Source organism: Trachypithecus francoisi, unplaced genomic scaffold, assembly GCF_009764315.1.
Source record: "Trachypithecus francoisi isolate TF-2019V2 unplaced genomic scaffold, Tfra_2.0 Contig01579, whole genome shotgun sequence".
In the NCBI taxonomy this organism is placed as follows: Eukaryota; Metazoa; Chordata; class Mammalia; order Primates; family Cercopithecidae; genus Trachypithecus; species Trachypithecus francoisi.
Window position 1 is genome coordinate 25,303,597 of NW_022681442.1, and position 23,954 is coordinate 25,327,550.

The following is a 23,954-nucleotide window of genomic DNA, read 5'->3' on the forward strand; positions in this document are numbered from 1 at the left end:
TCTGAAAATTTCTTTACCTAGATTTACATTTAGTACATATCTAATCATTGTTGTATGTATATGTTCTAACTTGCTAATATGTTATTTTGCCATTATTCTTAGATGGGATTTTCTTTTTTACTTGGAATATATGCTTCTTAATATCAGAAGCTTTGTTTCGAGCTTGTCTTACCTGCAGCCCAAGGGCCACATGTAGCCCAGCATGGCTTTTAATGCAGCCCAACACAAATTTGTGAACTTTGTTAAAACATCATGAGTTATTATTTGCATTTTTTTTTTCTAGCTCATCAGCTATCATTAGTGTTCATGTATTTTATGTGTGGCCCAAGACAATTCTTCTTCCAATGTGACCCAGGAAAGGCAAAAGATTGGGCACTCCTGCTTTATTCCATTAATCTTCTACTTAGGGGTTAAATGTTGATGGTGGAAAAACACATCATTAATATATTAAATGAGAGAGTTAAAATAAACAACATTAGAAAATACTGAAATCCTGGACTTTGTCTGATGAGGTGAAATTTTGATAATTGTAAAGTATTTTCTTTGGTTCACAGAAACTAGAGCCCAAATGCATAATAGAGAGATATTGTAGCATAGAATTATATGTGAAAAGGCCAGTGTTCTATCTGGCTCTAAACTAAGTCATTGGAGATCAAATATGCGTGTTACAGAAATGATACCTATTGAGAATGGTTGGAGTTCATGATACAAAAGCTGAAGGAAGGCTCATAAGATAGGTAAAGTAGATAAAAGTTCATGAAAGCCTTGCATGCCATTATTTTTAGGCCAAGATTTATTGAGCACTGAACAGATGACAGACACTGAAACTAATCAATTTATATATATATATATATGCACACATATATATATACACATATATACATATATATATATATATATATATCTCATTCAATCCTTGCACTATCCCTAAGATATAGGTGGTTTTATCCACGCATTATAAATGCAAAACCTAAGCCTTAGGGAAGTAGAATACCTAAAAATAATTTGAGAAGTTTGCATTGGTTATTTGCTATGAAGTTGCAAATAACCAAAAAGAGAATAGTCAATGAAACAATTTATCCAAAAGAGTGATAGTGTCAGATGTAGTTATAAGACAGAGGGAAACTTCCTTGATTTTCTATAGAAAATAGTAATCTTGAGATTACTATTTTCTATAGAAAATAGTAGAGCAGAGCTGTATGCAATTTGGAGAGGGGAGGATAAAACTTGAGATTTTGGTAACCTCTCTACTTACCCATTTGAGAATCACTGTTTGACAAACATTTGTTGACAGCAACATGGAAGGGGGATTTCTATTATGTCCACTTCAATTTAGTATTCTAAGAAAGAGAATGTTCGGTCTGTTCTCTGCATGGTCTGTTCTCTACTTCTAATACATCATTTATTTGCAAGGCACTAATTAAGATAAATTGATAAAGTGCCTGTTACTCAGGGTCAAGCAATTAGGATGGTGAAGGCACAACATCATTTTATAATGAAAAAGCCAGATATATATTTAAAGAAGAGAATATTTGTGCAGTGGAGGTAATATGCATTTTGAGTGATTACAAAATATAACTTTTTCAGGGTTTAGCTTGATATAAGTAGATAATTTTTCACAATCATCTTCTACATTGGAATGGATTGTCATTGAAATAGATGAATTTCTAATCACTGAAGGTTTTAAAACATGCTATGCAACCTCTCATCAGAGGCATTATTCTCTCCCAGTTTTTCCATTGGATATGTGAAATTCTTTAACACCAATATTTTCTATGTTCCAAGCCTACTCAAACCAACTTAACTTACAAAGGAATTCATTAGCTTATGTAAATGGAAGTCAGGAGATAGGGCAAACTTCAGGAATAGCTGAGACCCAGAGGGTTATCTACCCTTGATACCAGAGGTATAAATTTCATTTCTCAGGTTGGCTGTTCTCATGTTGACTGCAGGTTGGCATTGATCTTGAGTTGCATGCATCTTGGTTCATATTTAGACAAAATAAATGTTTGTTTCAATAAATTTACCACATTCAGTTTCATATCTATCCCTGATAGTTATAATGGTGGAGGTCTGGGTTATGAGCCCATCCCTGACCCAAAACTGTCAGAAATAGATTGTGCATATATTGATAAATTTGGCATATTCCCCTGAGCAAGGGTCTTCAAACTTTAGTATCGTAAGAATCACCTGTATTGCTTGTTAAAACACAGATTCCTGGGCCCAACCTCCAGAGTTTCTGCTTCAGCTGGTATGAGATCCAATTATTTATATACTTTTCTCTTATTGCATATGTTTATTGTATGCAACATGACATAAAACATGTATACATTAGAAAATAGCTAAACTGAGTAATTAACATATGCATTCCTTCACATAAAATTTGCATTTAACACCTCCCCAGGTGATGATGATGATGAAACACTGCCTAGGCCTCATCTCAAAATAATTCAATGGGAATCTCTGAGAGAAGGGAACTCGAGCATGTGTACTTTTTAATGTGCATGCAGATTGCCTGGAAATCCTGTTAAAATGCAGATTCTGATTCATTAAGTCTGGCGATGGGCTTGAGATTCTGAATTGCTAATAACCTCTCAGATGATACTGATGCTTCCGATTTGAGATACTGACTTTGAACAACAAAAACTCGACAAAATTCCGGTTGAATTATATGAGGAAGGGCCTAGTGTTTCCAGTGTGTAGACATAGCTGAGAATCCTTTTCTGACATCATCAGGACCCAGGAATTAAAACTCAATGCAAGAGCAAGAGGAGGAGTGGGTTTCTTCTGGAAAGACAGTCCCTTTGCCAGGCAGTGGGTAATTGGATTGGTTGGGTGATCTTTGAAGTTATGTTGTAACTTTTAGTTTCCAGGAATTGTCTTGAGTTCTTTGTGTTAGCCCATAAATAAGCAGAACTTAGCTTCAGAATCAATTTATAGTTGAGAAATCAACTGAAATATAAATATTTGTTTTGTTTTGTCAACTCAAAAGGAATCTGAAATCATAAAAATCTTCCATTTCTGGGCTCCAAGTCATCTTGTGTTTTAAGTCACCAGCATCTTAATTTTTTTTTTATCTTAATCTTTTCTTAGAAACTTAGGCACTTATATAGCTGTCATCATGGAAAAAAAGTAAGGGAAAAACATTTTCACATGCCACACAGAATTTGGATAAGCACATCAGTGATTTTTTTTCCTAACTCATCTCCACTGTTTAGTTTACCTTACCAATGTGTCTTGCTTACTAATAGCTGCTGATCAGAGCTGAATGAATAGATTTGTTTATAGGAAAGATTTGCATGATTGAGAATCAATAAGGCACGTTTAAATCCTCAGGTGATATGAAGAGAGGAAATGGGACAGATTAAGCTGGTGAGTGTTTACAATTTAATTGTAAGCAGACAGGTGGAAAAAATCTACTTTGGGAGAAAAAGGAAAAAGAAAAAGGTCTATGATGTCAAGGGTGAAAATATCAGGAAAACGTAAATACAGAGTCTGGATATTTTAGGCCTATGCCTTAGCCCACACTCATTAAAACTGATTTGAGCTAGTGGTCCATCTGTCCGTTATTAATGGGAGAGAATGGCTTCAGCAAGTAACTCATTAAATATGCGGTCTGTTTGGCCCAATGTGAAGTGATATATCTAAATGGCATTTGTAATTGCTTATGTGAAACTACCTTTAGAAGTGTCTTAAACCACAAATAAAAATAAAGAGATAGAAAGGAAGAAGAGACATCTTTCGGCGGATGCTTTTGTTGTTGCAGGTACCTATTATCTTTAATTCTGAAGCCTGGTTGGTGGAATTTAGATGAATTTGTTAGGGTCATATTTTAAATCTCAGGTAGCACTTCCCCCAGCTATCCACTATCTTTCCATGGCACATTTTATAGTTTAGATCTGTAGGGTAAGCCTCATAAAAATTACAAATTTTATCACCCCACATTAAAGTGACTGGTATGACGATCTGTATGAATTAAGAGCATGGCTAATTATCTACCTCTTAGCATTTGCAAGGTCAGTGCATCAACCGCTAGGAAGGTCAGTATTGGGTGAAGGGCTGACAAGAATTTGGGAGGTTTTGTGAAAAGATCAATGACCTTCATTTGTCTTAGGAGGCAAAACAGGCTGAAACAATTCCAGCAGAGAGCAGCAATACCTACATCCGCATGGCATTGTGTCAGAGGCCAGCAGCAGATGGCAATAATGATAGTTGTAGCAATAACAACAATTACCTATTGGTAAGTTTATTACTCTATGTCAGGCTATTTATATGTATTCTTCCATTTAATTTTGAAAACAACCACATAAGATTTTTATTATACTCATTTTACTAACAAAGAAGCAGGCTTTGATTTTAAGTAACATACCAGAATGAGTTGACCAGACGTATATAACAGAAGTATGACTTTTGAATCAAGGACTGGCAGGCAGGTCAGCACTCCAGAAAACGATGGGTACTACAACTACTATCCTATAATTCATAGTGTTCTGACCATGGTCAATGTGACTTCCTCCAACTGTATTCTTAGAATACTAACATTCCTGTTAAGATGTTACCGAGTGTTCTTTGTGTGTGTGTGTGTGTGTGTGTGTGTATGGTTGGGACGGGGAGGTTCCCACATGGGGAGAAGTTGGATAGGATTTATGAGAGTGTCGAGTTATATAATTTTTAGCAAGTTTATCTCATATTACTTTTGCAAGGAGAGATACAATGAGGAACATGATCAATATATTACAGAATATTATCTCCAATGGACCACAATTTATAAAGAGATGAACGAGAAAAAGAATATGAGATCACCAGTTAAAAACCTAGTGTCTTAGTCTATTTGGGCTGCTATAACAGAATATTGCAAACTAGGTGATTATAAACAACATATATGTATTTTTTTACATTTCTGGAGGCCAGAAAGTTCAAGATCAGGGCCCTGGAAGACTTAGTGTCTGGTGAGGGCCCGCTTCCTGGTTCATAGTTGTCCATCTTCTCACTGTGTCCTCACATGGCAGAAGGGATGAAGAAGCAATCTATAGCAAGATAGATTTTATATTTATATAAGAAAAGAAAGCAAAAAATATCAGACTCATTGGTGAATGTAGTAGGTCAAGCCATAAGAGAAAGTAAGAATGCAGACTTCTAGAAGATAATAAAGAATATATGGCAATTAAATAGTTGAACCTCAACTTGCTTCTCAACTTCTTTATAGCTAAAGGATCTCAAATTTAAGTGTCTTCACCTGGTGACTTTGCCTTGTCACTTGGAATTGAAAGTTTGTTTTCAAAGTAGAAAACAAAAACCAAAGAATAGGAACAAATTATATTTTTAGGGAAAATAAGAAACTGCAGAAGTTTAGAGAAAATTAGGAAACAGAGCCAGAGGATTCCATCTGTTTGATCAAAAATACACATTTTTGTACTCCTGTATATAGAGACCTTACTTGAAATGTATACCTCTTCTTCTCTCCAACACTGTATCTCTGCAATTACCCTACTTCGATATGAATTGTAAACATAAAAATGATATTATAATATGTGTTCTTCCCCTGTGGGTCCAAGATATGTCTGCTAGCTAAGATTTTCAGAATATAGAAACAAAAGAAAAAATAACATCTGGATTACAACATCAGAGCACATGGTTTTTGTTTTTGTTTTTTTTTTTTTTTTTGAGATGGAGTCTTGCTCTGCCACCCAGGCTGGAGTGCAGTGGCCGGATCTCAGCTCACTGCAAGCTCCGCCTCCCGGGTTTACGCCATTCTCCTGCCTCAGCCTCCCGAGTAGCTGGGACTACAGGCGCCCGCCTCGTCGCCCGGCTAGTTTTTTGTATTTTTAAGTAGAGACAGGGTTTCACCGTATTAGCCAGGATGGTCTCGATCTCCTGCCCTCGTGATCCGCCCGTCTCGGCCTCCCAAAGTGCTGGGATTACATGCTTGAGCCACCGCGCCCGGCCCCGAGCACATGGTTTAAATGGGAATTTGTTTACCTTGGAGATGGACCAAAAACAACGTCATAGAAACCCTTAAACCATCAGGAATAGAAGAGCCTCACATCTGACATCTTTTCTACTAAAACAAGAAATTATTTTTTGACTAAGATGTTGCCCCCCTTGGCTGGCTGCAGTGGTTCATGCCTGTAATCCCAGCGCTTTGGGAGGCTGAGGCAGGTGCATCACAAGATCAGGAGACTGAGACCAGCCTGGCTAACATGGTGAAACCTTCTCTCTACTAAAAATACAAAAAATTAGCTGGGCGTGGTGGCACGTACCTGTAGTCCCAGCTACTCAGGAGGCTGAGGAAGGAGAATCACTTTAACCCGGGAGGCAGAGGTTGCAGTAAGCTGAGATAGCACCACTGCACTCCAGCCTGGGCAACAGAGCGAGATTCCATCTCAATTAAAAAAAAAAAAAAATTGCCCCTCTTACTAAGTGTACTCTACAGGATTTATTTGAACCAAAAGTACCTGTACTCCTAGAATAGTAGTACTTCGGCTCAAGAGAGTTAGTTAAGTCAAAAGAGGGCTTGAGGGGACCAACATTTTCCAAATAAGAAAACTGATGCCTGGTATGGTGCCATGCTTTCTCAAAGCAAGTTGATGACAGAGCCAGGACTTCAAGTCTCTAGTCACCCTGTATGCAACCCTTTGAGAAACTGTCAGCATGTCATTTTTGTATTTACATTCTCAAAACTGTAGTGTGTTTTATAACTCAAAGAGTGTCAGAGTTAATTGGAAGTCAAAAGAGGAAAGTATCCAATTGAACATCTAAAAGAAAACAGATTTCAAGTAGGCACACATGGAAGGAGAATGACCTGTGTTTCTACTTTAGAAAGTGATTGGGGAATGAGGCCAAGCACTTAAGAGTTAGTTGATATTTACCATGCCGTGCTATAATCACAGGAATCTGAGCTGATGCTGTTGGGTAAAAAAGGTCTCCATCTTTTCAGAAAGCAGCTTCTACCCAGCCATGGGTACGGAACAAACAAGACCATGGAAAGACATCTCTGAATTATTAAAAGCCTCGTCTACATATGAGGACTAATTGTGAGTTCTGAATCAATATTTTATCATTTTAGCTAGTGAAACATTTATGAGACAGCCCCCCTTTTTTGCAATTTCCCCAGTATAATTAAAAGAGATCTAACTTTTCAATTGGCATCTTTTTCTGCTTATACCTAGATGACATTGATTAGCTAAGCCCTAATCAAGCTAGGAGCAGTCTCTTAGACCCTCTTTACCCAGCATCATTGTACCCATACAACCTGTATACACATAATGCTTAATGTATTAATTTATTCACTCACTAAGAAAACACATGTTGAGTATTCACATGAAAATCACTGAAACAGATGCGATGGGGTATATAGTGATAAGACATACATAGTCCTGGTCCACCCACAAAACCCAGATATCATTATGATTAAGCACCTACATGTAATCCAGCTTTCTTTAGGTCACGCCACTGTGTATGTATGTGTGAGATGTGTGTTTTTGTGTGTGCGTGTGTGTGTGTATGTGTGCAATGGATGTACTTATTGATTCACAGTAACAAAACAAAAAGCCTAAATTCTCCTGTCTCCTACTTAACATTGTCAGATATATTCTATATCCTCTTTTTAGTATCTTTCCTAAGATATTACTTTTTTGAAAGCTCTCAAGAAGTGATTCACATAGAAGCAGTGTAAAAAAATGGATGTGAGCATGAGCTTGTAAGTTGAATCCAGACTACACAGCTTAATAGTTTTGCGACCATAGACAAGTTTCCTAATCACAGTTTCACCATTTGTAAAATGAAGATAAACAAAGTACTTCCTCCACATATTTGTTATAAAGATTAATGAGAATAAGAATATTTGGTCCAGTGCCTGATGTAAAATAAGTGATCCATTGTTATGTATTATAAATATGTCTATAGTTATATGTATCGTGTATTTCATTGGCTCTGAAGTGCATTTTTTTCTATTTCAGCATCTTTGAAATTGGGATGTGATTTAGAATCCACAATGTCTCAGATGTGATGAAAGAGAGAATTATAGAAAGCACATATTTATATAACAATAAATGATATGTATTATGGGCTCACGGACAATCACATCAGCAATGTTAATCTTGCTATCTTTTAATTCCTTCTTGATCCAGTTCAGTGTGGTGAGCCAATGTTTAGGTCCAGGCATCATGATGTGGGCTTTATAGCAGGACCCCAACAAGACTTCTTGCTGTGTTGTTGTTGTTGTTGCTGTCTGCTGATACCTGGACTGGGGTGTCTAACAGTCAAATTCTGGTGCATCAAGGTAACTATGGAGAGCATTAAGGCCTGTTACTACAAGAGTCATTTGAGCTTATTATGACAAAAGTCAGTCTAATTTCTGCTAATGTGGGAGATCTTTTGGCTATACCTTTGTATCATCTCTGTTGCCCAGAACTCAAGGCAATTCAGCTTGGGACTCCTTATACTTGAATGTATTAGTTACGCAGCTCTTTCGGGTGTGGTTTGCAGACTGTCCTTGAGCTCAGGGTGGAGGGAGAAGTTAAGTGACTGGCAATGTGTGCTTATCACACAGTGTCCCCTTTCTCAGGAAAATATGAATATCTGACTCTTACTCAAAGACAAATTGTTTCCTAGGTGTCTGATCATTCCCAAGTTGCCTGTGTGTGCTGCACAAATGTCACAGCAGAGCTTTCAGGCGGGGATGTTCATTGTGTGTTATGGCAGTCCTGGTGTCTGCTCCTGTGCCATCTGTTTCATTTGTCTGTGCTCAGGTGCATTTCCTGCCTTTCCCCTGCTTGGCTTCAAATCACAGGGGATTGACACCTGCAAACACTATTTCCCAGGACTCCCTCTCCTTTTGGCTTCTAGCTAGGTCTGGCCAACAGTGAACACTCACAAGAGCTTGAACAGAGGGAGAAAAGAAAAACTTGGATTAGTTGCCATTTTCTCTGTTTTTGGCAGTGTTCTTAGAGAGGACTGCGTGTCTCCTGTGGTTCCTGTTCTTGTTGGACATCTCCCCTTGACCTCACCTCCTATCATTTCTACCCTACCAAGGTAACCAGTCTCTCGGACTCCGAAAATTCCATTCCCTCCCTTATTCCTATAGCCTAAGGGTGATAGCAACTTTCTGCTTTTGCTAATTTGGGGGTTACCTTTTTATCAACTCTTTAGTATTTCAGCTCCTCCCACATGTTTGTAGTTAGTTTTCTATTTTAAAACCTTACTAGTTGGCTACCTGGAATGGGTTTCACTTTCTTGATATAGCCCCATGTAAATAGACCTCAGGAGTCCCAACCCTACAAAATACCTACCTAGGTGTATCTGAACACTGGTGAAGACAACACGGACTTAGCTTGGATCTGTAATACAGGCATATATTGAATCAATTAACGTGTGGTCAAATGTGAAGACAGAGTCATTCAAGAGCCATCCGGAAAGATGGAACTTTGGAACGGGCTAATAGAAAAGACGGTGAGGGTGGTGATGAATGTTTCAGTGCATGGAGTTAAGGATGAGGGGTGGCATTTCTGAAAAATGAAACATCACATTTGTGGAATAATGAATCATTTTAGGCTGGGCCTGATGGCTCAAGCCTATAATCCCAGCACTTTGGAAGGCTGAGGTCGGAGGTTCAGTTGAGACCAGGAGTTAAAGACAACCCTGGGAAAGAAAGCAAGAACCCCTCTCTACAAAATAATACTAATACTGCTAATAATAATAATAGGTAGAATAATGATACAGTTTGGAGTATGGTATACTGTGGAAGACAGGGAAGATATTACAAATTAATAACAATATCAGTGACAACTAATATTTTCATTTTAATATTTGCCAAGCACTAAGTGGTCAGTGTACGTTCTGTAATTTATCCTTAGAAACCCTTGTAATGGAAGCATTGTAAGCCACATATAATGATGTGGAAACGTAAGATGAGAAATGAGCGTAACTCTTTTAAGTAGAAAATGAAAACTAAGTGGCAGAGCTAAACTATCAGATGTGATGCCAGCCCCATCTATTCAGCCCAGACTTACTTTTCAGCCTTCAACATGCCAAGATGATGTCCACTTTAGGGCATTTTTACATTAGCTTTTATATCCTTGGAACGTTCTGTCTCCTGATCTTCACCTTTTCCTCTTTTTGACATCTAGAAATAGTGTATCTGTGTGTTTGTTTCTGATTATTTTCTCCTGCTCCTCCTACTTTAGTTAGAATATAAACTTCATGAGAGCAAGAACCTCAACCACCTTTCACTCTTGTATTACTTGTGCCCAGAACAGTGCATGATATGGAGCTACATCATAATTATTCACTGAATCGAAGAATGGCACATAATAGGCCTTTAGTAAATATCCAGTCTCAACTCCCTGTGTGTTCAAAAGTCAGTCCCTCAGCCACTTCCAAGGGCAAAGACTGCAGACACATAAAGGTCAATGGATCTGCTTTCAGGAAAAAAAAAAAAAAATAGGGCAATCTATAAGCGGCAGGATTTGGGACAATCTCTCCCAGCTAACTATTATCGTTTAGGCTGAGAAATGAGATTCGTACCCTGCCAAACTATTTATACTTTTTAGGTAATTAAAGTAATGAAGTTGTCTGGGAGCACAACACATTGTATGCTATCCCCTCAGGTCCAATTCATCTGCTTTAGTTTCTGACTCCAGTTAACAGTTTTATGTAGGAAAATCACATAGAATAGTGGGAATTCATGCAGAACCGCATGAAGGAACAAGCTATTTGTTATTTCCAAGAGAGAAATGAATGAGGAAAGGAAACAGGGCTTAAGTCTGCTTTCTCTGTTTCGTGCAATAACTGTGTATTTTAAATAGGCCTAATGAAACACGGGAGTTTCAGCCTGTGCAACACGAGCCTTCTATGTGGACATTGGACAGCACTTTGTATTTAAAAATATATACATAAATGTAAACATATAGAGACAGCTTATTTTGCCAGAGATCAGTGTAGCATAAAGGGTATGTGTATTCCTACAGAAATATGATCTCAAATAGGACAGAAAGCACTGTTTCTTCAGACAAAGCCTTAGGAGGGAAATTGCCTCTGGGGTGGATAATTTGAGCTTCTGCACACTTTCAACAGCCTCTTCCTTTCTACAAGTTCAGCCTAAGAGGCAGAAGTCTTAAAGGAGGCTCCCTTGCATCTATTCTGTCTGGAGGAAATGGCTTTCCTCATTCCCCACCTCTTGGACAGCAGAGACCTTGGCTGCAGGCCAGTGGGAGCACAGACATGCCTACCAGTAGGTTGGTTATGTTTTCCAATTAGTCACTGCCAATCTCTGGAACATTTTCTTTCTTTTTTTCTCAACTTTTTCCCTCATTTGTTTCACTATGTAGATGGCTTTCACATTTTTCCTCAAATAATTACAAGTATTTCATACCATTCCAGTCTAGGTGTAGAAAGAAGAGTGAAAATATGTTCGGAACACCCACCAGGTTGCCTCTTGTCTGTGCCCATGACAGTATTGGAGGGCAAGGTAAAGAAATCTTCAGATCCGCCTATAGACACTGGAAGCCACAGGTGGAGCCACTGTTGCTGTTTTTCATGCCGATGTGTTTTACTACGATTCTCTTCACAAATATCCCTTCAAAGATCACCTTCCATTCAGGTCTGATACTCAGACCGTGTGTACTGGATTGGCTATGTCTGGTCTTTTTGTTTATTAAAAAACACAGCAGAAATATTTCCATACCAGTTCGTAAATAGCCATGCCCTGAGCCCGCTAGTTTCCCCACCTGCCCTGGCCACCTTGGCTCAGAACACTTGATTTTCAGGATCCAAGTTTGTATCTGGCCCCACAGGTGGTCTATCAACCTCTGTTTCAACAATGTGGCTGAGAGCAGCTGTGACTGCCTGACCAAGTTTTGAAGATTAGGAATAGCACTCCTGCTTCTAATAAAAAAAGGCGGGGGGGGGGTGGGTATCTTTATAGTGCTGTCAAGTCTTCCCTCACTTTGGGAATGGCTTAGATTCCATGAGAAGAACTAGAAGCACTGTTAAGTGGCAAACCTGCACAACACAATACAGGCTTGGGGGTCAGCCTGAAATGCATTTAAATTTTACTTGCCAGTTGGATGAGTTTCTGCAGTTGTCCTCTCCAAACATTGCTATCACGTTTTGTCTCTGAACTTCAGTAGCCTTATCTGTGAGTCAGAGGGTAGTAATTGGAATGCAAGCAAGAGGAATCAAAGTGACTGATATTTGAAAAACAACTTTTTTAGGTTACAATGGAAAATAATTTACTGTAGTTCACAGCATCAAAGGAAGAATTGAGCAATGGAGCATTGTTGGGAAGAGTAAAAACCACAGCAAAACCGGGTGTTTCTGAACAGATAGCTGGGCTTCAACTATGTTCCATCTCCCTTTGTATTTTATTTTATTTTACTTCTTTGAGACAGAGTCTCTCTGTCTCACCCAGGCTAGAGTACAGTGGCACGATCTAAGCTCACTGCAACCTCTGCCTCCAGGGTTCAAGAGATTCTCCTACCTCACTCTCTCGAGTAACTGGGATCGCAGGTGTGCACCACCATGCCTGGTTAATTTTTGTATTTTTAATAGAGATGGGGTTCCACCATGTTGGTCAGGCTGGTCTTGAACTCCTGACCACAAGTGATCCGCCTGCCTCAGCCTCCCAAAGTGCTGGGATTACAGGCGTGAGCCACCATACCTGGCCATTCCTTTGTATCTTTTTAAGATTCATATTTTTGGGACAGAGAATCTGGTTGTGCTCATTTGTTCTCCCATCTGTCCCTGTATCTAGGAGAGCAAGTCTGTTTCATTGGCAGCCCCAAAAGAATAGGGAAGAGGAATTTCCTGAAGAAAATAAAAACAATCAAGTAAACAACAATAATCAAGATCTCTACTTATCCTCTAGACGTTAATCACAGGGTACCACAGAGTTTAAAGGAGATAACATATATCAATTGCTTAGCTTAGTATGTAGTTCAAACACTCAATAAATAGATACTAATAATGTAATGAATGATAATAAAGTGGCATGGGAGAAATAATATATCAGTGCTATTAAAAATAGCAGCTGCTGGGTGCGGTAGCAAGTGCCTGTAATCCCAGCTACTCAGGAGGCTGAGGCAAGGAGAATCACTTGAACCTGGAATGTGGGGGTTGCAGAAAGTGAGTGAGATCACGGCCCTGCACTCCAGCCTGGGCGACAGTGCGATGCTCGGTCTCAAAAAAAAAAAAAAAAAAAAAAAAAAAAAAAAAGTAGCAGCTGCAGCGCTGGTAGTATGGTGAGAATGTGGTCTTCTGGTTTAAAAGGCAAGGTGTAAGATCAATGGCAAACCTGAGACTCATTTTCTTCATTAAAGAATGAGGGATATAATAGATTTTTTGAGTTACCAAATTAAATAACATAATGTACATAAAGTACTTAGCACTTTTTTTGGTTCATGGCTAAGTACTAAATTTTTTATGCATGTGTATATGTTCTTATCTCTATATACCTCTACACCTAAGTTTATATATCTTTATCTGACATATATGAGATTATATCTTAGAACTTTAAAGGAATCATAAAATCCATGATTAAGGTAGGTTTGAGGTTGTGTCTATCAGTAGACACGGTCTTTCATTGACCCCCTTCCATCTAAAAATAGGCTCCCTTAGTGTCCACATGTAGATAGAACTTGCATTTCATTCTACAGAACATACCTGCCTCTTGCAGTCTTTGTGCAAGAATATTGTTTCCTCATCAATTTTAAGGATGATTTGTTATTGTTTTCGCTGTTATTACTTATTTTCAAACCCCACATTAATTATTTAAAATTAATAGCAGTTGCATTTTTAAAATAAGATCTAGATAGAGATGAAAGAATCTGCTCATGAAGCAGACCCCAGTCCTGCATGACTCAGAGCCCACTCCATGTCCCTTTTCTGTGCTTCCTTCTGGAGAAGAAAAGCTCAGAGCAGAGGGGTCGATGCCTTTAAGAACAAATGGACACTTTCCCGGTGACTTCCTTGGGAATTGCTCCTTTGCTTTCCTATCTGAAGTCCACCTTGATAAAGCAGCTGGCCCTTTGTACTGAAAGTAGGTATTATCTCTTTTCAGGGAACTCTCTGCTTTGAGTTATTCGTCTTTGAAAGTAAATTAATTAATGAAGTTGTCTCACTACAGAAGAGGACACATTCTATCAACCTAGGTCCCAATTCTGTGTTGTGTTTGGTGATGTTCCAGAATACAAGGGGAGGAACATTAGGCAGAAATAACATTAAAATAACTTGAGGTCAACAGATGATGGAACTAAGTAGTTGTGGTAGTAGTAGTTTTCCCCAACAGCTGTTGTCCACTACTTAATCCAATTTAAAATACATAGCTAATTGTATACCCTTTGATGCAAACCTAGATGTATTTAAAAGTGGTCCCACTCAACTATTTAAATAAATTATGATACAAAGATATAGTGTAGCACTGGCATCTGTTCTTTTTAAAGACTCTATAATGACATAGGAGAAATCTTTCAAATCTGTTGTTTGGTGGGGAAAAAAAGTCAGGATTCAAACATGATGTAATATAATCTCAAATAATATGCTTATAAATTTGTTTAAAAGGCAAGTATTCAAAATTCTACTTTCCAAATATTCTATAAGAAATATATGTTTCTTTATAGACATAAGAACAATCCATAACTGCTCTGCTCTTAAAGAGGGCCTCAGCAGTCCGTTTATCCAGCCTATGGATCCTGGTAAGGAATGTCACTGGACCCACCCATCCCTGGAAGTCTAGGATGCCCTCATCCCTTTTCATGAAATTTATTTTTCTACATGTGATTGCCCAGGAAGTTACTTTAGTCCACTTACCATACATCTGAGATAAGATTCAAAGTCTGCACCTGACCATGTTATTTCAATTTGAATGCTGGAATCTTGACACTTCCATACTGAATTCATACTTAGGAATTCCATTATATTCCCCAATTCATTTTTCCACCTTATTTTTTTACGTATGTACCTAGTAAGCTCTCTCCCTCTAGATTGTGGGCTCTGTAGAGGACATAGAGTGTCAGATTCCGTAATACATTCTTAGTGTCAGCAGGTCACCAAAGAGCAAACAGTGCTAAAAATTGGTATAAGCAAGGTCTTCTTAATGCCTACTGCTTTGGGGTCTGCAAAGATTGCTATATTCCACATCTTTTTTTAAATTTTTTTTTTTTTTTTTTTTTGTCAGGGAGAGAACAAGGTGAGATAGATATGGTGATTATGTGGTGACAAGAACACAAATAACTATTATATAGTTATAGGACAGAAGATGTTTCAGGTTCTTATAGTATAAGCAAAGACTTGAGAGATTCAAAGGAGATCGAAATCATATGGTTTAGTGGGTTTCCGAGGATGACTGACGAAGGATTTGTCCCTCATGATAGGACTTGAAAGAGATAGAATTTGGTAGGCAGATAATGGGGTACTTGAAGCAAATGCAAAGCATGAGTAACTGGAAAGTATGGATAATTTCCAAGATGGGTATATCTCTGGAAGCAAGATAATTTACATCTTACTGTGTCATAAGGAATAATATACAGAATGCAGGGTACTTAAGTCAAGGTCTTATTGCCAAGGTTAGTTTGTTACAGGGAGGTTCTTTTCAGTTTGGTGGAAACTGGAAAATTACAAGTGGTTTTCATGTAAAGGTATGATATTACTCAACTGTGTGGAAGCCTGATTTATTTAGAAAGACTCTAGGCATGGGGAGACTATTTAGGGGATTATTATATTATTTCCCTAAAGATAGAAAGAGAAACTTTAGGGTTGCAGCATTGGGAATAGAAAGGAGAGGAATACTGAAATATACAAAATCCATGTATCTAAATCACAGCCATTTTGCAAGGTACATAATGTTCTTTACAACCTGTACTTAATTTATAACTCGTGCAATAATGGATTACAAATCTCACCTACCCACATGCATTTCTGCCTCCATGAGCACATCATTCTTCAAGCAGTTCCACTTCATTCTCTAGTCTGTTGTTTTGTGCATGCCATCTTTGTCCAGAATACCCTCTCACTTGCTCAAAGCCTGCTTCTCAGTATCTATTGACTCCTCCAGGAAGTTCCATTTAAAATTTCTGAGAGTATTTAGTCTAATATTTGATAATGCATGGTAATCTAAATGAATGCATATCTGTCTTTCCCACTAGGGCCTGAGTTCTCACTCCCAATGTCAGGATATCTGCAAATTCGAAAAGCATTTCTTTTAGGCCCTCTAAGTCATTTCCCCAAATATTAAACAGGACAAGGCCAAGGCCCTGTCATCATCCAAATTAATTTTATTTTAAAATATTTATGGAGGACTGCACTCTCATGAATGCTGTGCAGGATTTAGAAGAAATAAAATATATAGTTTCTGTTCCCAGGCTGCTCACAATATAGTGCGAAAACAAGACTAACACTTGTAAAACAATTCGAGGACACATATCACATTATATAATTAAGGGTTTAATTGTGTGGTGAAGATTTGCAGGAGACTTAAGTGGAGGGAGATTGGAGAGGAAGACAAAGTCAAGAATGGCTTCATGGACGAGATGGAAAGAAACGAAAGAGGAATAGCAAGAGAACTGGAAGGTGTTTCCTAACTAAACCACCTGCTCTTTTTCCCTTGTGACATATGCCTCCGAGACTTGTCTGGGACAGATGGAGACATGGATGTGCAATGGCTCAGAGTCAGGGTATGAGGCAGGAAAGGACATGAACATAGACATTTTGAAAATAAAGAACTAAACCAAAAGTTTTGTGGGACAAATCAGCTTTATATATGAACAGTTAGTTTCATCTGAAGTTAGAAATAGAGTTCAGCTGGCATATTCACTATCTCTTTCATCAAGATTCAAAAATAGTTGGTAAACCACGAAGAAATTGATTTTTTTATAATAATTACTAAAAGGTCCTTGTATCCAAATCTTCTTTCTTCTGAACAATTCAACGCAGTCAAGGAATTGAACTTTAGCTCTTCACATGAGACAAATTTTAAACAACTATAGACATAAACATCAATGGTGATATTTATTTGAAATTATTTCTTTGATCTCTTCTTGGCTTGTCACTCTAGAATCAATGACAATACATGATTTGCAGAGTATAAAAACCTGGCTCAAACTAGGTATCCTCAGAAATGAGATGTGTTCCATTTCCACATTAAAGCTGCATCATGTTAACATGGAGTATGGAATAAGAGGTTGCCATCAATGCAATGCTGCAGTACCATATTTTGTCCATAACCATGTTTTTCTTCAATATCAAGAAATCAATTTTTATGCTGAGATTTTTAGTCCATGCGCCTGAGAATTAATAATTGTGTAGAATTGAGGATGAGCCAAAAAATAAAAATACGAAGCTAGATTTAATATTTGTATCTTCAAGATGGTTTGCTGATTTTTTTGTATTGGTATATTTTATGAACACCACCAGCAAAAGCATACACACACACATACACAGACACATATATGACAGTATATATACATATATTTCTGCACCAATATATTTTTCTTGTGTAATAATATTGAAACAGAAAAATATTTCTCCGTAATCTTTAGGTTAATTTGTATCACTTCTTCTTATATAATTTTCTCTCTGTATGACTGAAGAAATATTTGGGTTGTCAGGCTTAGTTAAATATAAAGACAACAATCAGTTAGAAATAGTGAAAATGTACACGTGATATGCTTTTCTCCATCTGACTTTACTGCCTTTTACCCACAAGGTGGCACTCTCTAGATATGTCTAAATTCAAGCCTTTTTAATAAAGGTACATAAAAATAGAAATCTTCCTCAACCAACCTTCATTGTTAACAGCCTTCCCAAAAAACAAAGTGAATTCACAAATGCTGTTTGGAAAACTAGTATGGTTAAATGTATCACATAGATCCCTAACAAGATGTCACTGTTTATATTGTAAATTTGTAAAGTCCTTAATTCTGGATCAGTCAATTTAGGTCTGATTTTGTTCTCAGTATGAACAGGAAAGCAGATTGTCCCTACTAAATCTGATTAGTCTTGAGGCACCTCTATTCAGTATTTCTTCTTAGGAAGTACACACGCACAGCCCAGAGGATGGAGTTTACAGAGAGAACTGGTGTGCTGTGATTGCAGTGACCATATGTCCCCGGGTTTTTTGGACAAAAATAATTTTAAATGGGCTATTCTAATAATCACATCTGGATATTCATATTTCTAGAGAACAGCTTTCATTTTTGTTTTTGTTTTTGTTTTTGTTTTGAGATGGAGTGTTGCTATGTCGCCCTGGCTGGAGTCCAGTGGCGTGACCTCAGCTCACTGCAAACTCCACCTCCCGGGTTCCAGCAATTCTCCTGCCTCAGCCTCCAGAGTAGCTGTCAGTACAGGTGCCCACTACCATACCTGGCTAATTTTTGTATTTTTAATAGAGACAATGTTTCACCATGTTGGTCAGGATGGTCTTGATCTCCTGACCTGTGATCCACCTGCCACGGCCTCCCAAAGTTCTGGGATTACAGGCGTGAGCCACTGTGCCCAGACCCAATGTTTTAAAATTCAAAGATAGTTAATATTAAAGGCAGTCTTGATTTCCTTCTCAACCAAGTGTACATGGAATCTGTTAGCAACATGACAACAGATGTTTAGTCCTTTTTTAAGTTCAATCTTGGCCCTGGGAGATGTCCTATTCATTGGCCAGTAGATGCACAAAGATACGTTTCTGGCGGCTAGATCCTAGGAACAAGTCTTCCCTATGAGCTTTCACTGCCTTTCTTAGAAGCTGTCTCAGGAAAGAGATATGCCCTTTGCTTGAGACACTTCCTTTGAAATTGAACTCTTAAAAATCAGAGAAAGCATCCTCCAAAAATAGTTCCATAGCTCTACATTCTAGTTTTTCAGTCAGAATTTTATAAAGCCTCTTTCCTTACCATTGAATAATTATAAAATAAAGAGGTTTTCAGTAGAGAAAATGATATATTTTCTATATCATGCAATTGCTAAGTACAAACTGGGTAGTGCCTACAAATAAGAATATTAGAGATCTTCTCGCCCATCACCAACCCCTTTATGTATATAAAAGAAAAGTAAGTCATACTGTAACTGGTTGCCACTATGACAGGTTAGAGTAAGGTAACAGATTTGTTACAATCCACATCTCTGCCTTTTACTTAGGTAGAGATAAATCAGCAACAAATTCTACATTCTACTAATGATTCTACTAGAGATGCAGTCTGCTTATGTTTCAAAGCATTTTCTTGGTACATGGAGCAGCTGATTAAAATGTCCATGAGGGGAAGCTCATGTATAAAATGAAATGAATTTGAATGAAAGGAGGTGGAGCCTGTAGAAATTTCAAATACAGAAGAATGTGAAGTGGGTAATGATTACCTGGAACTAGCAAAATAAAATAAAATAAAAATCTGATTAACTAAAAATTAGGCTAGACAGAGAAAGACATTTTGTAAAATTTTCATACAAACAATGTCCTCCCTTGTATTATTGTGAAAATGACAACTGGGAGGAGTTATGGGCTTGCAAAATTGACTAGATGCAATAAAATGGGAGTTTTGCTTTGGGAAGCATCTTTGATGCATATGGTATTGTGAAAAGCATTACAGCCCCAGCATAAATAATCTAGGTATAAGTATACCTGATAGACACTTGCAGGCGGTAATGTGTAAGTGGAAAGTAAACAGAAGGATTTGATTTGATTTAAAATGAGGAGGGAATTTGATAAAACAGAGACTATGATAGAGAAGTCAAATGGAGGAACAGGAGTTATAAAGCAGAAACAATCAGCATAAAGAGATGAATATGAATATAGAGATGAGTGAAATTTCAGCCCAGCACTAAATATGTTATACACTGGGCTCCTGCTGTACGCAAAGAATATGTGCTACCTGACCTCAGAGGCTACAAAGGGGAATAGCATGACACAGAATATTTTACCGATAATATTATGATCTTATTGAGGAGAAAACATATAAATACATTAACAAGTTAGGTTTAATACAAGCATTAACAATGCAACAACATTTTTACAAAATAACACATGAAGAGTTACAGAGAGACAAATCACATACCTGTAAGTGGACTTTATCACCAACATTAAAAGGAAAAAATAGATAATTCATATCATATCAATTTCTTGGACACACTTTTATACAACTGTTTGAACTCTGATAATAAGAACTAACACCAGCTAAAGTAAATGATATAGGCATATCGAAACTTTGCTTTAGTATCTATGGTTTTCCAAAATGTAAGCTTCAGCCTTTGTGCTCAGCAATTTAAAACTGTAATGGCTCTGTCTGATAACTCGGAAAAATATGCTTTCTAAGTCCTTTATTTTTATATGTTTATTTGATTAAAGCAAAGGAAAAAAAGATCCTAAAATAGAAAAATGGTCTCTATACTTAAGTTAATTTAGCTTGAGTACCAATATTTTTAAAATTAATTTTTGGATCCCAGGGAGAATCACTCACTCACATTAGATTTTCTTTTTTAAATCTTGCCAGTGGTCATTAATTATGTACAATCATTTGTGACATTTAAAAATGTTCATTTCCTTTGTGATTTAGGCTGTGGGGATTTTATTTTTCAAGGAAACAGTTTCTCAAAACCCATACTTTAAATGATTTTAAAAATACCTCAATGAATAGTAGCTATTTCTTCTTCTTATTATTAATCTATTTGAGTACCTAGGTCAGGAACTATGTATACATCAACCTAGCTGAAAAATTTGTAGTTAAAACAAGTCATTCAAAAGACAGAAACACTCAGAGAGGTAAAGTGATATTACCCAGCTAGAAAATGGTTGAGGGAAGGTTTATTTCCAAATCTCCCTAATTCCCAAATCATTGTTCTTTCTACCAGCGAATGCTGCCTCCTTAGAGAGAACCATATTGAGATGCTGCCATATTATAGAAGCCTCTGTGTGTGTGTGTGTGTGTGTGTGTGTGTGTATGTGTGTGTGTGCACATGCTCAGAGGTTTTCACACAAATTTTTATATCCTAAATAAGTCTCTAACCAGTTTTATAATTTGGCAAAAACTGAAGTGCAAATTAGACTTAGATTATTTGTTTTATCTCCTCTGTTCTCGGCCTGCACTACCTTCATCCTTCTTAGGAAAAGAAACTTCATTTGGTGGCATGAAATTGGTTGCCAATGACTCTTAGGTGTCTTTTTGTTTTTATTTGCTTCCAGGGACTGGTATTTCAATGGCTGCATAGTACCGGACCTAAAGAGGATACTCAATAAATGTCCTTGAAAGACTGAATGGTATTAATCTGTGTTTATATCTGATTGTTCCACACACAGCCCTTGTTTACCCTCAAGTCTTGAAAATACCCAAATACACATTGCAATTTTGCTTATTAAATAAAATTTATTCTTAGATGTACTTACATATGGACAATGTTTTAAAACTCACTTATATTCGCATTTGAAAAGCTTATATCAGACCATTATATAATCTAAGAATTATTAGGGCTCTTAGAATACTGTGGTTGAACCCTTTCATCTTACTGAAAGATAAAATTGAATCTTTGAGAAAGTAGGACATCTTTGTTTTCAAATTAAATAAGATTATAAATTCACCTAGGGAATTTAGAGATGTGTTTCTTTCAATAATGGTAGTGTTTCCTTATGTTGGTGACTGCTACTTCCCCTGCTGGCTTACCTATTGTGGCTGGGTAGAAGGCAGTGTTGCATGGAGTGTTGGGGTCCGAATGACCTGAATTTGGGATATAACTGACATGCTTGACATGTGGCTTTGAGCAAATTACACAATTTTCTCTACCCAGAATTTCATTTTTTAAATAAATTAAGCATTATAATAACTATCTCTGGAGATTATTTTAAAGATTAAATGAGAGAGTGCATAATAAGAACGTCTCATAATCCTCTTACAGTGAATGTTCAATACATCTCAGGTTTTAGCACTGTTGTGACATAACCACTGCCTATAGTCTTTGGATTTGAAGATATTTATTTAACCTCTCTCAAACACATTGAAATGAAAAATGTTAATCATTCCTGCTCTGCCTACTGTAGCACTCCTACTGCGATTCCTTACCCTAACACCTCCTTTACTGGCTTTTCTCCTGCTCTGAATTTCTTTCTCCACTCGCATCATCCTGTTAAATTTTACCTTAAATTAGCTATGTGCACCCAAATCTTTGACTCAGGCTCTGTCTGTAGGAGAGTTCATCAAAGACAGCCCTTTTAATGAATTCACTTTCAGAGGTAAGTAACTTAAAACCAAATTTAAATAGATTGTTATGATAAAGAAATTTATTTGATTCACACAGTTAAAAGTCCCAGAGAAAATATTTATTCCTGCACTTTTACTAAAATGCCAATATTCCAAAGATTTGATTTCTCTCCACCACTTTGCTTAGCCTTCTAATATACCAACTTTATCCTATGGTTGCTATTCCTCATGACCCCAAGATGTGTTCCAGAAGCTCCCACAGTAAGATGCATTGTCATTTATGTGAGATGTGAACAACGTGATGTCTTCATTCCAGGGTGCTTAGAAAATTTCCTGAGATTCACCCTGACTGGATCAGCATATGTTCCATGACCTGTCCCAATCACTGTGACCAGGGAAATTAAACAAGTGGGTTAGCTTAGATTCAGTTATGAGTTTCAGCCTAGAGTGGGTAAAGGAAGCAGCTTCTTTGAACCTATAGAGATTTCCAAGCAGAAGTTGAAGCTGTTGGAAAGGGTAAACATCTGGGAAGGTGGTGAACAGGTAATAAAAAATGTCAGCTGGGTGTGGTTGCTCATACCTGTAATCCCAGCACTTGGGGAGGCCAAGGCAGACGTATCACTTGAGGTCAGGTGTTTAAGACCAGCCTGGCAACAGGGTGAAACCCAGTCTCTACTAAAAATACAACAATTAGCCAGGCATGGTGGCACATGCCTATAATCCCAGCTATTCGGGAGACTGAGGCAGGAGAATCACTTGAACCCAGTAGATGGAGGTTGCAGTGAGCCGAGATAGCACCATCGCACTCCAGCCTGGGCGACAAGAGCAAAACTCCATCTCAAAAAAAAAAAAAAATTCTACTATTTGACTTCACATGATTGCAGTAAAACAAGAAGGAAATGATATTTGTGAATATTCTCTGCATAGTATAGCTATAAGGTGGTTTACAAATATATAGTTATTATCATCTGATTTTCCTTAGCAGGAGCATCTCAGGAAGTCTATCCCTTTTTCTTTAGCCCAGACCAAGGACTCTATGCAAAATAGTACCAAGACCAACTTTACTTCCCCTTGGTGCTCAGTGAGAGTGGTTGCTGCCTTTTGAGCCATGGCTCACCAGCAGATGTGCATGGGCAGAAAGGCCAAGATAGGTTTCTATATAGACAGACAGAGCAATGCATGTGTTCCTCTGGGCAAGATTTGATACTCACTGAAACAGCTGTTATCTCTCAGCTGTTGCACGTAAGATTGAAGTGAATAGGATATTGTTAGTATAGACTCAAGCAGTTTTTTGTTTGTTTGTTTGTTTGTTTGTTTGTTTTTGTAGCAACAGAACTATACCACACATGGACCATTCTGCCATCTATGAGACTGTTCAATTTTGTTCCTCACAAGAGGAACTAAATAACTTGAATCCACAGAAAAACATTATAGTCTACCCTAAATATAGCATGCATTCTGCTTTCCATATGCCAAAGCTCTGAAACAAATTCAGGAAGTAACTTTGACTTCTTGTCATCAACTGTGACTTATTTAAGAATAGCATTCCAAAACCTGAGTCCCAGAACTAACTAAATTAAAAAGATGAAACACATTTTAAAATATGTGAGGGTATTTAGATCAAAAGTATCCCAAATGCTGTAGTAAATGTCTCAGTAAATAATATCATGGGCACTTCAAATATGAACAAGTGATGGTCAGAGCACAGATAGAATTTTTAGATGACATTTAACAAAATGCAGTGAAGATGGCCCATGTAAATGTTTTTCTTTTTTTCTTAATAAAAGA

General features: G+C 37.5%; 1 long non-coding RNA gene across 1 annotated transcript in view; it reads right to left on the reverse strand.

Annotated features, from left to right (window-relative positions):
• Positions 1-4,867: 4,867 nt before the first annotated feature.
• The window catches only part of LOC117064445, a 49,932-nt gene continuing 30,845 nt past the window's right edge, over positions 4,868-23,954 (reverse strand). Inside the window, exons 2-5 of the long non-coding RNA XR_004429464.1 lie at positions 10,011-10,123; positions 9,291-9,338; positions 6,870-6,947; positions 4,868-5,027 (exon numbers count right to left, since the gene is read on the reverse strand). This is a non-coding gene — a long non-coding RNA (uncharacterized LOC117064445). The remainder of the gene's footprint in view (positions 5,028-6,869; positions 6,948-9,290; positions 9,339-10,010; positions 10,124-23,954) is intronic.